Below are 15,242 nucleotides of genomic sequence, written 5' to 3' on the forward strand. Positions count from 1 at the left end.
CACCGTCGTGTGGGGCTCAGCCGCCACCACCACCATCTCCCCCGGCGTCTGCCTCCCAATGATGTCGATAGAGATGAACTGCCTGCCGTACGTCTCTACCGGCATCAGCATCTCTGCCAGAAACACAAGAAGACCTCTTTACTAGAGCCTTATTTCATCCAATAGTTACCCACAACCACACCACTACAGCCTAATTTCATCCAATATTTACCCACAACCACACCACTACAGCCTAATTTCATCCAATACATACCCACAACCACACCACTACAGCCTTATTTCATCCAATACATACCCACAACCACACCACTACAGCCTTATTTCATCCAATACATACCCACAACCACACCACTACAGCCTAATTTCATCCAATACATACCCACAACCACACCACTACAGCCTTATTTCATCCAATATTTACCCACAACCACACCACTACAGCCTAATTTCATCCAATATTTACCTACAACCACACCACTACAGCCTAATTTCATCCAGTATTTACCCACAACCACACCACTACAGCCTAATTTCATCCAATACATACCCACAACCACACCACTACAGCCTAATTTCATCCAGTATTTACCCACAACCACATCACTACAGCCTAATTTCATCCAGTATTTACCCACAACCACATCACTACAGACTAATTTCATCCAATAGTTACCCACAACCACACCACTACAGCCTTATTTCATCCAGTATTTACCCACAACCACACCACTACAGCCTAATTTCATCCAATATTTACCCACAACCACACCACTACAGCCTAATTTCATCCAATACATACCCACAACCACACCACTACAGCCTAATTTCATCCAGTATTTACCCACAACCACACCACTACAGCCTTATTTCATCCAATACATACCCACAACCACACCACTACAGCCTAATTTCATCCAATAGTTACCCACAACCACACCACTACAGCCTAATTTCATCCAATACATACCCACAACCACACCACTACAGCCTAATTTCATCCAATACATACCCACAACCACACCACTACAGCCTAATTTCATCCAGTATTTACCCACAACCACACCACTACAGCCTAATTTCATCCAATACATACCCACAACCACACCACTACAGCCTAATTTCATCCAGTATTTACCCACAACCACACCACTACAGCCTTATTTCATCCAATACATACCCACAACCACACCACTACAGCCTAATTTCATCCAATAGTTACCCACAACCACACCACTACAGACTAATTTCACCCAATAGTTACCCACAACCACACCACTACAGCCTAATTTCATCCAATACATACCCACAACCACACCACTACAGCCTAATTTCATCCAGTATTTACCCACAACCACACCACTACAGCCTTATTTCATCCAATACATACCCACAACCACACCACTACAGCCTAATTTCATCCAATACATACCCACAACCACACCACTACAGCCTAATTTCATCCAATACATACCCACAACCACACCACTACAGCCTAATTTCATCCAATACATACCCACAACCACACCACTACAGTCTTATTTCGTCCAATACCTACCAATAACCTATATCACTCGAACCAAATTTCATTCAATACCTACCCACAACCACGTCACTAGAGCCGATTTGATTTGAATCATTCCAAGTGTTGCACAAAAATCTTTCTGTGCGTGCTGCGCAGTCTCCGCTAATTACTCCAATTGGTTTTACGCCTTCGATGAGTGACCCTTGATGAATAAACAATTTAACTTGCTTCCACATCTACCTAGGATAAATCTAGCTGTATTAAGGTTCGCTCGCGTTTTATAAAACACATAATGACTTACGAGGAACCCCTTACTCCATAAAACGTTGTATATCATTTACATAGACACACAAATCTGTACTATGTACAACCCTCCCCTTTACCCGTCAGCAAACACATTCTCTGAATAATCATCTATTCCCAGCCCAAGACACAAAGGGCAGGTAAAGTAGAGTTCATCTGTTTCAGATGAAGGGATAGTGTCATCAGCACTCTAGCCAGCCGACACAACTTTCCCTCACGTGAGTCAGGTGCCCATCAGAGCTGAGTGAACTCATGCACCTTCGGATTCGAACTTAAGACTTTCGGGTTAGCAGCCTAGCGCTCTACCTTAAGGCCATGTTCATTAGAAATAGATGTCTTATTTTGTAATTGAAAGTAAGCACACGTAAGCCAGCTGACTCTATGTACATAACCAAATCAAAGGTTTCAGAAGGATTAGTATTCGATATACGGGTTCAATATTTTGAGACCCCCACCTCCAACGACATACATCGACATAGCGAGTGTATAGAGGACAACTGCAGTATTTACATTTTTTGTGTGAAATCGGTGAACATTTCTATTAATATTGTCAATCATACAATCTACAAGAACACTCATGTACAATGTCAGAAAAGTAGAATGCGAATATTTTATGAATGTTTAAACATAATAGTTTCCACTGGAGATTATGTCTTACGGAGATACTGTTGTGAGGGTGTCAAAATCTCAAAGAATGCACAACCAACACGATTGAGGCTAAGGTATCACAGTATCCTTTATTTCTCTTCAAACGCGCCACCTAGTTCCACATCAACCTGTTTGCTTTTACTCCAACTTTCAACTGTCCACCGCATTCATTCCTACACACCACCTTTCTCTCGCTCACAACACAGCCACTGTCACCCGACCAGTCGCTTCCCTTGTACCCTTGTTCACTCCGTACAACAACATAGCGTCAACACACCCGGCCTCGCATCTCACTACATGATACATACACACACGCAGTGATCCGTTCCACGTATACACCTTTCATACATATTACATCACCACACTGTATTTGTCCTCTTTACACTCGATATACAACATTAGAGACGTATTGCATAACATGCACACGTTGGCAAAAAAAAAAATACAAACGTCGGTGGGGGTGGGGGTCGGCCATAAGAGTGACGCCCTATTTACAGACACCCCTTCGAGTGACGCCCTATTTACAGACACCCCTTCCGCCCGGGGAAACAAAAGAAAAAGATTACCTGTCAACGTTCCTGGGATGTGCCTGGACCGTGGTTCCGGGCAGAATGAAAAACTGAAAGCCTCATGCCTGTATACGGAAAGAGCTGAATTTTAATCCTTGCTTATTAGAAGACGCAACACATCAACATTTGAAATCTTGAGACACGGCTCGTCATGTGAATTGTCACGGGTATTTGTCGGCTTCAAGACATTTCTTTATGCCCCCCCTCCCTCGTGTTGGAGCACGTATACCGCAGCCCCTGCCCCCCCCCCCCCCCCCCTCCTCCGCCACCCCACACCAATCAAACGAACTGATAAAGTATTTAATTGAGAAAATATATTTTTTTAAACCAGCGTCTGTCTCCAACTAACATTTAAGTGCGTCGTTCCCCGGGGAGAAAAAAAAACTTGTACAGCCAGACCGCGCAATGCGGAATGGGGGACGTGGGCGGGGGGGGGCATGCAGTTTAGGGGGCCCAAAATCCTACCTAAAAATACTTTATACGAGTCGAACCGCGGTGTATCATACGCGGCTATTTAGTTGTTTTTTTCTACTTTCAGTAATTCATAATTTGTGAATTCGACAGTACCAATGCTGCCACTGAAAATATTTGCTTTAAAACACTAAACCCCCCCCCCCCTCCTCCCCCCCCCCCCCCGTGAAAGAAGCTTCCTCTTAGTTACCTCCTCTAAGTTTAAAATCGTTTCAAACTAATTAATCTGCCCCTAATAGGCGTCACTAAACCCGGCTCTACGATTGTAAAATGTAAACATTTAGCGTGAACCACAACTCACCAGACCATGTGACGGGGGTAGGGGTGGGAGGTGGTAGCGATAGAGAGGAAGAGAGGGGACTGCAAGGCGCGCTTGCAGCTTGTTTTCTAACGTCTCCCAGAAGAGAATTATATATATAGATACTTTTAACCGGCTTGCCTGTTATATATTTTTTCTTTTCTAAATTTTGGCAAACATATGCATTACAAACATTTTTAAAACTCGATTATTTCAGGACTGAAATGAATTTGGACACATTTCAGTCTGGATTGTCTCATAATGGTTAAATTTTGCAAAAAAATAGGTTAAATTACTCAGTTAAGAAATACATTAATTTGAAATATGAGGAAGCAGGCTATATATATATATATATATATATATATATATATATATATATATATATATATATATATATATATATATATATATATATATATATATATATATACTTATATGCCTGTGTATGCGTGCGTGCGTGTGTGTGAGTGGGCGTGTGTATGTGTGCCTGCGTGAGTGCCTTTATGTGTGTATGTGTGTGTGTGTGTGTGTGTGAGTAACACTTACTCTCGCAGTACGAATTTAAAAATGTCCCCATTCCCATACGTAGAACCTTCGTAACTGTACCGATGGTCTGACTCGGTGATCTTCAAATGTATCTCCACGTTGTTGGGGCCTTCGTTGGTGACCACCTGTATCGATGGGAAGTACCTGAGAAAAAAATTCCAGGATCAGATCTGTTAGGGTAAGACACAGGTTCCCAACCTGGGGGCCGCGACACACCAAAAAATATAGTTCTATCCTCGGTAAGAAGCTAGTTGCAAACGCCAGAGATTTGATCGAACAGGAAGTTTTCACCAGCATTAGTGCAAGCACCAAACGAAGTCGCGATAGAAAATGCCAAGCAAAAAAAAAAAAAAAAAAAAAAACAATAGGAGAAAATCTCATCAAACGCTGCATGTACGTAAATGTTAAATAACACATTTTTATTGAAATTAAGCTTTCACCATTGTTTGCTTTTCAAGTTGATAAATCAACAGACGTGAGTTCGTGTTCGCAGTTGCTGGTCTGTGTCTATATTCATGCGGATGATAGCAAATAAGAGTTGCTCTTTTGTGAAGATAGCATGGAGAAAATAAATACCTTTTTTGAAATTGGATGATTAAAATGGGTTAGAACGGCTATGGGGGGTTGTACGGATGGTGCGCCATCTATGTTTATCTCAAAATCGGGCTTTCAGAAAGTAGAAAAGATTTAGCTCCCTAACCACTGCCCTAACCAATCGACATCAAGAGTCCATTGCTAGTATAAGTCGTAAATTATATAAAATCTGGAGCCTTCAAAGAACTGAGCAAAAACATTAATAAAGATCACGAGGTTCTGCTCTTCTACACTACAGTACGCTGGCTGTCAAACAAAATGTTGTTAATTGTGTTTTTTAATTGAAATATGAAATCAAATTGTTCTTGGAAGTGTAAAGGAAACAAGACTTTTTTGGTATACTTAAAACGACATAGAGTGGTTGGAGAGAGTATCATACCTAGCAGATATATTCGAACATCAAGATAAGCTTAACCTGAAGCTTCAGGGAAAATGAACGAATATTACAACTTTCCATGATAATCTCGGGGCATTTTTATCAAAGCTGCAAAATCGGTAAATAAAATAAATCTTGGAAATATTGTAAATTTGAGAAACTCTGCGGTGTGGTAGATGAATCTGATTGTGAGATAATTAAAATTTTGAAAGAAGCGATTTCTGAGCATCTTGAATCTCTTGAAAACGAACTGCATCGCTATTTCTCTGAGCTGAAAAATGAAGAATTGCATTTACGCATTACCCATTCTCTTCTTCCCTTAATGTTGCCAGCATTCCCGATGAATTACAAGATGAATTCTTTGATTTGCAGAAACAAATCAAAAACAAAATGAAGATAATTATAATGACATAGGTTGGCGTTAACAAAAAAAATGTTTAATTAAAAACTTAACCACGAAGATTTAGTGAATAGTATGCAATTTTATTCATGCTATTAAAATAGTTATCAAGAGTAGTTCATATTGAAAGTCTACTAGAAAATCTTATTTTAGTGCTTATTAATTTCCATACTAATTTCGGCTTTTTAATTCTATGGGGGTCGCGGGTCACATACTTTTTATAAAAGGGGGTCGCCACTCGAAAAAGGTTGGGAACCACTGCGGTAAGAGGTTCATGAAACAAACATTCTCGGTGGAACAGAGATGTTAAAAATTCATGAGTTAACTGAGATTTTTTTTTATTGGATCATCGATTTCGTAATAACAATCGATGTAATTATATCGTTAAAAGACACACACTAGCACACACACACACACACAAACCCACTCACACACCCACCCACACCCACACACCCACACACACACACCCACCCACAAACACATACACCCACACACACACACCCACACACACACACATACACACACACCCATACACACCCACACACATATATATATATGTATATATATATATATATATATATATATATATATATATATATATATATATATATATATATATATATATATATATAGATATATATATATATATATATATATATAGAGAGAGAGAGAGAGAGAGAGTTATAAATATATACATGAATATATATTCAGTGCTTTTTACTTTCTCGTATATACGAAGTATAGAGAAAGTCTTGTAATCGTGCAAAAAAAAAAAATCGAGATTTTTGCAAATCTCGACGTTTTGCATCTCACTGATACGGAAAAACATAATTTTGCAATCTTGTCCGTATGTCTGTGTGTCTGTGTGTGTGTCTGTGTGTGTGTGTGTCCGTGTGTAAACACGATAACTTGAGTACCGTTACAGCTAGGTTGATGAAATTTCATATATAAGTATTTTATCAAAATCGTAGATCCGTATCAACTTTTGAGCGATTTCCGATAACCGGAAGTGGTACTTTTCCTACTTTGAATTTTTCAAAAGCCTATAACTTGAGTACTATTTCAGATAGATAAATGAAATTTCATACGTAAGTAAAAGATCTAATTCTCTACCTTCTATTAAATTTTGAGTCATTTCCGTTGACTGGAAGTAGTACTTTACGCTACTTCCGATTTCTCAAAAAACTAATGTAAATTTTAAAAGTAATAATAATATTGCGCACTATTATGCGCTTTTTTATTTCGCGTTCACTTGGTGTGCAATTAATTTGTCTACGAGATTTTATTCTATTTTTAAAACTTTAAGTATTTAAAATGGATTAAAAATCATGTCTATAGCCCGAGTTCCCATCCCCTGTTATTTTATATAAGAATATTCGAGAAAGTTTAGGGGAGATCACTCCCGGTTTATTTGTGACGGTACGCATCAGTACGGCGTACCTGCACCTTTTTCAATGTGAGGAACAAATTATTTCTTTTCTTGTACTTTAACGTTTATTATTCATTTGTCATATTATTAATTCATTAAAACTGATTTTTTTAAATGCGCGCAATAACAATTAAAATATAAAATGCAAAACTGCTTTCCACGCACACTCGTAGTGTTAAGTCATTGGTAATCCATCAGAGAGTACCAGCACCGTTCATTTAACAAATGAAGCACTGTTTATATATATATATATATATATATATATATATATATATATATATATATATATATATATATATATATATCCCTAAAAATTTATTTTAAATAACTCCCCTGAAGTCTGCCCCTAAAAAATTTCTATCTGATAAAAAAATTTACTTGAATGTCACTGCCAGGTACTTCTTCCCCCAGCTGATGACTGGCAGGACGGTAAAAGAGTCGGCCTGGAACAATCCGCTTGCCAGGAACACGATAAGGCCGAACTGACCCTGACCTTCTATCCTGTAGCTGTACTTGGTGCCGATTTCAACGTCGGACCTAGAGCGACATGACATTTTTTGTTTTTTACATTGTCAAGCGAAGAGCTGCTTCGTGCGTCTTCGGAATAAATTGACAGTGTTTTTCCTCTCTTGTATCGCTATTCTAACCATTGCCCAAGCACTAGTCAGACCCAACTTACAGACTAATTTTCAACTTCAATTTTTTAAAGTGCTTTTTACATTTAAAAAAGGGTAAATCTCCGAAAACTAAGCGACTGATTCCCGCACACCGGGAGAACAATCAATGTAGCGCCTCCTTCCCTCACTACGCCCTACTCTTTCTTGGCTTCTGGTAAGTTCCAGAATTTTTAAGCAAGAGATGTATCTTTAAAATACAGAACAATGTCCAGCGATACAAATGATATACGTCAGAAGAAACAGAATTGGCCGATAATAAGGAAGCACAGAGTAAATTTCTAAACGCTACGGTTCATGATTCAGATAAAGAAGTGTTCATCTGTTTCAGTGATTTCGGTATATGAAGGGATAGAGTGCTCAGCACAAAGTTGTACTTTCCCTAACGTGTGTCATGTACCCATCAGAGTTGGGCGGATCCGAACTTGAGACGTTTGTGTTAGCAGTCAAGCGCTCTACCATTCGACCACACTTCTCACATGTCAATGAGTCAGGTACCCATTAGAGTTGGGTGGATCCGAACTCGAGACTTGCGTGTTAGCAGTCAATCACTTGACCATTCGACCACACTAAGATTCTAACTCACATGTCAATGATTCAGGTACCCATCAGAGTTGGATGGATTCAAGGCCTGGGATCCAAACTCTAGACTTTCGTGTTAGCAGTCAAGCGCTCTACCACTCGACCACACCAAAATTCGCATCTGTCAATTAGTCAGCTACCTATCAGAGTTGGGTGGATCTGAACTCGAGTCTTGCGGGTTAGCAGTCAATCACTTGACCATTCGACCACACGAACTCACATGTAAGCCATCGACAGCTGGTATGTCACCACCTCCAGACGACGAATAGTTCTTTGCTCACTGAACGAAGCATCCTCCCCCCAGGGCGTCGTGATGACAACCTAGTGCAAAAAGTCCACATTTAACTTCAGGTGAACATCCGTAGCCAGTTGTAGGATATAACTACAGGGTACACAGCAGGGGGTGGACAAATACACGGATGGTTCAAAGAGACAATTTAGACAAGACAATTGTTGTTGCTGATTTGTGGCCAGGGATGTTGGGAGGGGGGATAATTTGTTAATTCACAAGTCTTGGTGCCATTCAGAGTTTCTTCCAGTGATTTCTTCGGGGGTCCCCCCCCCCCCCCCAACGAAGAAAGTCTACCGCCCCCCCCCCCCTCCAAAAGAAATCCCCCACTCTCACGAAGAAAGTCTACCACCCCCCCCCCCCCCCCGAACGAAATGGAATTTATATAGGAAATATACTTTTAACAGTGTCCCCCTCCCCCTCCCTGGAAATTTTAGTCCGCCCCCTCCCCCCCCCCCCCCCCAAAATTTCAAGTGCTCCCACACCCCCGAAGAAAAAAAGTCTGGAAAAACACTGGTCTAATCCAGTGGGAACAGCCAAGGTGGTTATGAAACAGGCATGTCTTAGATTCTATGGGATCTCATTAGATTTACCAGCGGTTATGGTATAGCCTTGCTCAGCAACTATTTGACCAAAAATAAATTAACATGGCGGATAACGAGGACAGAAAGATGAACGTCATTACAAAAGGAAAGAACGTCATTAGACAAAAGGAAACGGGAAGAACGTCATTAGACAAAAGGAAACAGAAAGAACGTCATTAGACAAAAGGAAACAGAAAGAACGTCATTAGACAAAAGGAAACAGAAAGAACGTCATTAGACAAAAGGAAACAGAAAGAACGTCATTAGACAAAAGGAAACAGAAAGAACGTCATTAGACAAAAGGAAACAGGAAGAACGTCATTAGACAAAAGGAAACAGAAAGAACGTCATTAGACAAAAGGAAACGGGAAGAACGTCATTAGACAAAAGGAAACAGAAAGAACGTCATTAGACAAAAGGAAACAGGAAGAACGTCATTAGACAAAAGGAAACAGGAAGAACGTCATTAGACAAAAGGAAACAGAAAGAACGTCATTAGACAAAAGGAAACAGGAAGAACGTCATTAGACAAAAGGAAACAGGAAGTGCTTGCCTCTATTTCCGTGGCAGATAACGAGAAGAGGAAGAAGAACACGTCCTTACGTTCAGCAAACAACTTGGAAAATGCGAAAAGAAAATGTGACCCTAGCGTTGTGTTCACGTCTGCATACAAAATAAATATAAAATAGTTTACAATAACACGTTATAAATCAATATATATATATATATATATATATATATATATATATATATATATATATATATATATATATATATATATATATATATATATATATATATATATATATATATAATTTATATATATATGGACTATATAAATATATAAGTATATACATATGCATATACATATATATGCATATATATATATATATATATATATATATATATATATAAATATATATATATATATATATATATATATATATATATATATATATATGTATATATGTATATATGTATATATGCATATGCATATGTATATACTTATATATTTATATAGGCTATATATATATATATATATATATATATATATATATATTATATGCATTTGAACATTCTACTCACACGCACCCGGGATTCGAACTCGAGACGTTAGGATTAGCAGTCATAAGCTCCGACCACCCCCGTCCTACACTACAACCGTATATTAAGCTACCTGTGTCCTCATGTCCTTCCAATGTTTGCTAATCCTTACCGTAATTTCTCAGCTCATGTTCACCAACTGACAGTAGAAAGGCCAAGAGGCTAAACAGGAACATTCTGTGGCGGGGAAAGATATACAACATTATCGTGCAGTGTAACAAGAGAACTTTCTGGAATAAAGGGAACAGACACACCCAGACATAGAAGAAAGGGGTTGTCCATACATGACGTCACACTCGTAGGTGGTCCGTAATTTTGTTACGGTGTGTGATTAATTGGGAAGGGTGGGGGTGGGGGGTTTCAGAGGGTGTGACGTCACACTTTTGCATTATAAAAACGAATGTTTACCGTTATTTTGCGTTTTAGGAAACTGTTTTTAATAAATTATAAAAGGAATTGATTAAAATACTCTATGTTGACATAGAGCCGACAAGATTTAGGAAAAATATCGATGTTTTATGAGAAATTCAACTGCAATTTTGAAGGGGGTTGTAGGCTGAAGTGTGACGTCATTTTACGGGGGGGGGGGTACTGGCTTTATGTGACATTGTGTGACGGAGTGGAGGGGGGAGGTAAAAAATCGTAAAATAAAGCGTGACGTCATTTATGGATGAACCCTAAATAAAAAATTGTGAAATTTAAATGAAAACCCAGTTACTGGAGTATATTGAAGCTTCATTTGATAAAAAAAAAATTTAAAAAACATTCAATACAATTAAATGTGGATTTAAAAAAAAATATTAGTTGAAAACGCCTTAGAATAAATAAAATACGAACACCAACTAATGCAAAAAATTAAAAGCACGCATTAAAAAAAAAAGAAATATGAAAAGAAAAATTCGGTTCTTGTTTTATGCGTACATAACACATCACCCTAACCCTAAATCTATCCTTAACCATTGCGCTATATTAATCCTAAACAGTAGGTAAAACAACTCGACGCGATATTATTTCCTGCTCCTATTCTTTACGTACGAACAAAACTTCAACATTCGGCAATTAAAAACACCGTTCCTCTTGTTATTGTAACTATCCAATAAAATCTATACAGTCAATTAGTTCTCGAGGTTTTAATCACTAAGAAATCATAAATTTATAAAGCAGCCGTTGCCATTCCTAATCAGTGTTTCTTTCAGACTTTTTCCTTCGGGGTGTCTCTTGGGGGGGGGGGGGGGGCGAAGAGATGCATGGCTCTGTTTCTAATATTTTTACCTGTATATTTTGAAAGAACTAGCTATTTAAACGGGTTGAAAGACCTAGCTATTTAAACTTAGATCTAGATCTAGATCTAGAATCTAGTCTAGATCTAAATCAAATTATTAAAATTGGTTTCGCCTACCTCGATAAAAATGTACAAATGTCTACAAGTTTGTAGATCGTGGTCTAGAATTCAGTACACTAACGATCTATTCTTTAATCGCTTTTCATTATGGAGTGTTTGAATTTTTTTTTTCATTATTCAGATTTCCATTAAAACAAATTAATACACTTGATTAAAGTTGACTCACGTTGGAATAAAATTAAAAGAAAATAAAATCTATTTATTTTTCGCAAACTTTTTTTAAAATTTCCTTTGCACCAAGATTTCTATGTTCAAACTTTTTTTTCCAATTATATGCGCACCGTAATGTTAAAAGTGCGTCACTATGTGATGTAGCTACCCGAGAATCTTTGTCACCTACAGTTATTCCCAGTAGCGTAAGCAAGGGGAGGGGCTAGGGGGTTATAACCCCTCCCATGGACCCCTATATATATATATATATATATATATATATATATATATATATATATATATATATATATATATATATATATATATATATATATATATTGTTTACATATAGAAAAATATTTGAACCCCTCCCATAACCAATTCCTGGCTACGCCACTGGTTATTCCTTCTGTTATCACGGTAAATAGTGACCAGAACAATGAAAAGTGAAAGACCGCGAAGTAGTGTTGCCTTCTCGGTTTTAAATTACGTTCATTTTATTGTATGTGTAATATCAATAAGTGTTTGTGAAACATTATAGGGATCGTCCATAAATGACGTCACACTCGTAGGGTTGGGGGGAGGAGGGTCCGTAATTTTGTGATGGTGTGTGGTGAGGGGGAGGGGGGGGGGGGTTAGATGGTGTGACGTCACACTTATGCATTATACAAAAGCAATGTTAGAAAACGAGTTTTAGCCGTTATTTCGCGTTTTAGAAAATGTTTTGTTAAAATGTAATTCAAAATACTCTGTTGACAGATTTCTGACAAGATTTTTGAAAAATGTCGATCTTTTGAGAAAAATGTCAACTGCAATTTTGAGGGGGGGGGGGGTATAGGCTGAGGTGTGACGTCATTTTAGATGGGGGGTCTGGCTTTTTGTGACGTGTGACGGAGTGGAGGGGGGAGGTAAAAAATCGTCAAAAAAGCGTGACGTCATTTATGGATGACCCCATAGGTGCATTTTATATGTTCATATGTTATCATTAGAGCATTAAAGAATAATTTCAAACATGTTAATAAAATATTAATAGTATAAATAACACATAAAATAATGTATAAATAATATAAATATGAGATGCGTGTATAACTATAGTGTACATACTGTAAATGTTGTTAGAACTCTTTTATTCTTATTTATTTTTTGCACATAAAGCTACTTCTATTTAAGCGCAGTAGCCTCGGCTAAACTACAAGATAAAAACAAAGTTTTGGTTATTTCCCTTAGACCGTAAATTTGCAATTTCATTTCGTGAAAACAACTTTCCAAAATCTCGTCTAGAGTTTTTGAAAAATCATGGTCAAAGGGGAATAACCATAAAAATGTTATCGTTTAATAGTTTTGCAGAGATTACATCCCTTAAAATATTTTAAGTCATATTTGTAGGAGAAAAGTTTATTATTAAGAAATAAGGCACAAGCTTAAAATTCTTTGAATATAAAAAGTTAATGATCTTAACCTTTCTCAAAAACCTTACACAAAAATACAGGAAACGAGAATAATAGTTTTAAAAAAACGAAAAAAGAAAATACATGGTCTAAGGGAAAGAATCATAAAATATTTTTTACTTTAATATGCAGAGACTCGCTTAAAATTTTTTTTTTAATTTTAAAAAAAATCATATATTTACTATTTGCTGAATATTACACGATTAAGAGCTGATAATCAAATATTAAAAAAAAAAAAAAAAAAAAAAAAAAAAAAACCAAACAAAAATACTTTCAGTATCAGGAAACGAGGATATTAGTCGAAGTTCAGCTTTACCTACAAACAAAAGTACTTGTAATTAAAATAAATTTACAAGGTCTAGTTTGTTAACTGTAATTTACGAATGAAATAACTATTTTCTTTTTTTTTTCTTTTTTTTTCTGTTTTGAGGTTAATGCGACACTTTTGGGAAATAAGGAAATAGACATTAAATTATTTAAGCTATCTCGCTAAAATATTTTGAGTCCCTTTTGTTGTGGAAAAAACATGTAACTTAAATACATACATTGTTTATATAAACTGAATAGCCCACAATTAAAGTTTTGGTAATCTCATGTTTTATTCAAGAGCCTTGTAAATGTTTTATACATACAGGTAATACTATTAGTTATATTTTTTAAAATAATCTTATTCGTTATTAGTTGTATTATTAGAGGGTATTTTCTTCAACATTATTAATTATAATATTTTATGCGCCATCTGAATTGGGAGTTGACTCCGACTGATGTTTGCTTTTCTTTCTGGATTTACTTCAATTTAAGCGCAGTAACCTCGGCTAAATTACAGAGTTAAAATAATGTTTTGGTTATTTCCCTTAGACCGTAAATTTTCAATTTCATTTTCGTAAATAAAACTTCAAACAAAAAATAACTGAAAATATGAATATACATATACAGCTATACGTGCGTGTGGTGTGTGTGTATGATAAAAGACCCTGTATTTTTTTTATTTAGCTGCTAAAATGACCAACATTCGCAAATTACATTTGCAGATTTTATCACGCCTTACCCTTAGTCTTCAACGACGTCAAATTGTACCGGGGTCATCCATAAATGACGTCACGCTTTTTTGGACGATTTTTACCTCCCCCCCCCTCCCCTCCGTCACACGTCGTCACAAATAGTCAGACCCCCCCCCCCTAAAATGACGTCACACCTCAACCTACAACCCCAGTTGAATTTTCTTAAAACATCGATATTTTTCCAAAATCTTGTCTAAACTATTACAATTTATTAAAACAGTTACCTAAAACGCAAAATAACGTCTAAAATTCGTTTTCTAACATTGCTTTTTTATAATGCAAAAATGTGACGTCGCAACATCTGAACCCCCCCCCCCCCCCCTCCCCCTCATCACACATCGTCACAAAATTACGGACCCCCCCCCCCCCCTCCCCCCTACGAGTGTGACGTCATTTATGGATGACCCCATCCCAAAAAAAAAATCTTTGAAATTTAAATTTCTTTTCCTTTTTTTTTCAACTTAAGTTTTACATTTTGATTTTTAAAAGGCTACCCAGAAGACGAAGTGTACAAAACACGTTTTTTGCTCGATGACCATGTCATTATCAATCAAGATCGGTCAACTGGGCCAATAAAGTACGCTATAACAGAAACGTTTTTATTCATTATAGAACACTTCTTAAATCTTAAAAAAGTTTCATATTGAGAAAAAGTCTATTATAATAAACTCATTCAAACAGGTTTACTAGTTATAACAGGGTAAAAACTTAAAAGTGTTAAGAAAACATGTATTTAGTTTGGCTCTATTTAGTATATTATTCTTGGATTTTGTAAACATCCTGGCCAAAGCA

General features: G+C 37.0%; 1 long non-coding RNA gene across 1 annotated transcript; it reads right to left on the bottom strand.

The window, feature by feature from the left end:
• Positions 1-9,838: 9,838 nt before the first annotated feature.
• On the bottom strand, positions 9,839-11,942 carry LOC131947523 (uncharacterized). Its single transcript, XR_009387903.1, has 3 exons — positions 11,789-11,942; positions 10,502-10,566; positions 9,839-9,948 (listed from the first exon to the last, which is right to left on the bottom strand). It is a non-coding gene; the product is annotated as an uncharacterized LOC131947523 (long non-coding RNA).
• Positions 11,943-15,242: the final 3,300 nt, after the last annotated feature.

Source organism: Physella acuta, unplaced genomic scaffold (assembly GCF_028476545.2).
Source record: "Physella acuta isolate Inbredline_101_S28 unplaced genomic scaffold, ASM2847654v3 ptg000057l, whole genome shotgun sequence".
Lineage (NCBI taxonomy): Eukaryota > Metazoa > Mollusca > Gastropoda > Physidae > Physella > Physella acuta.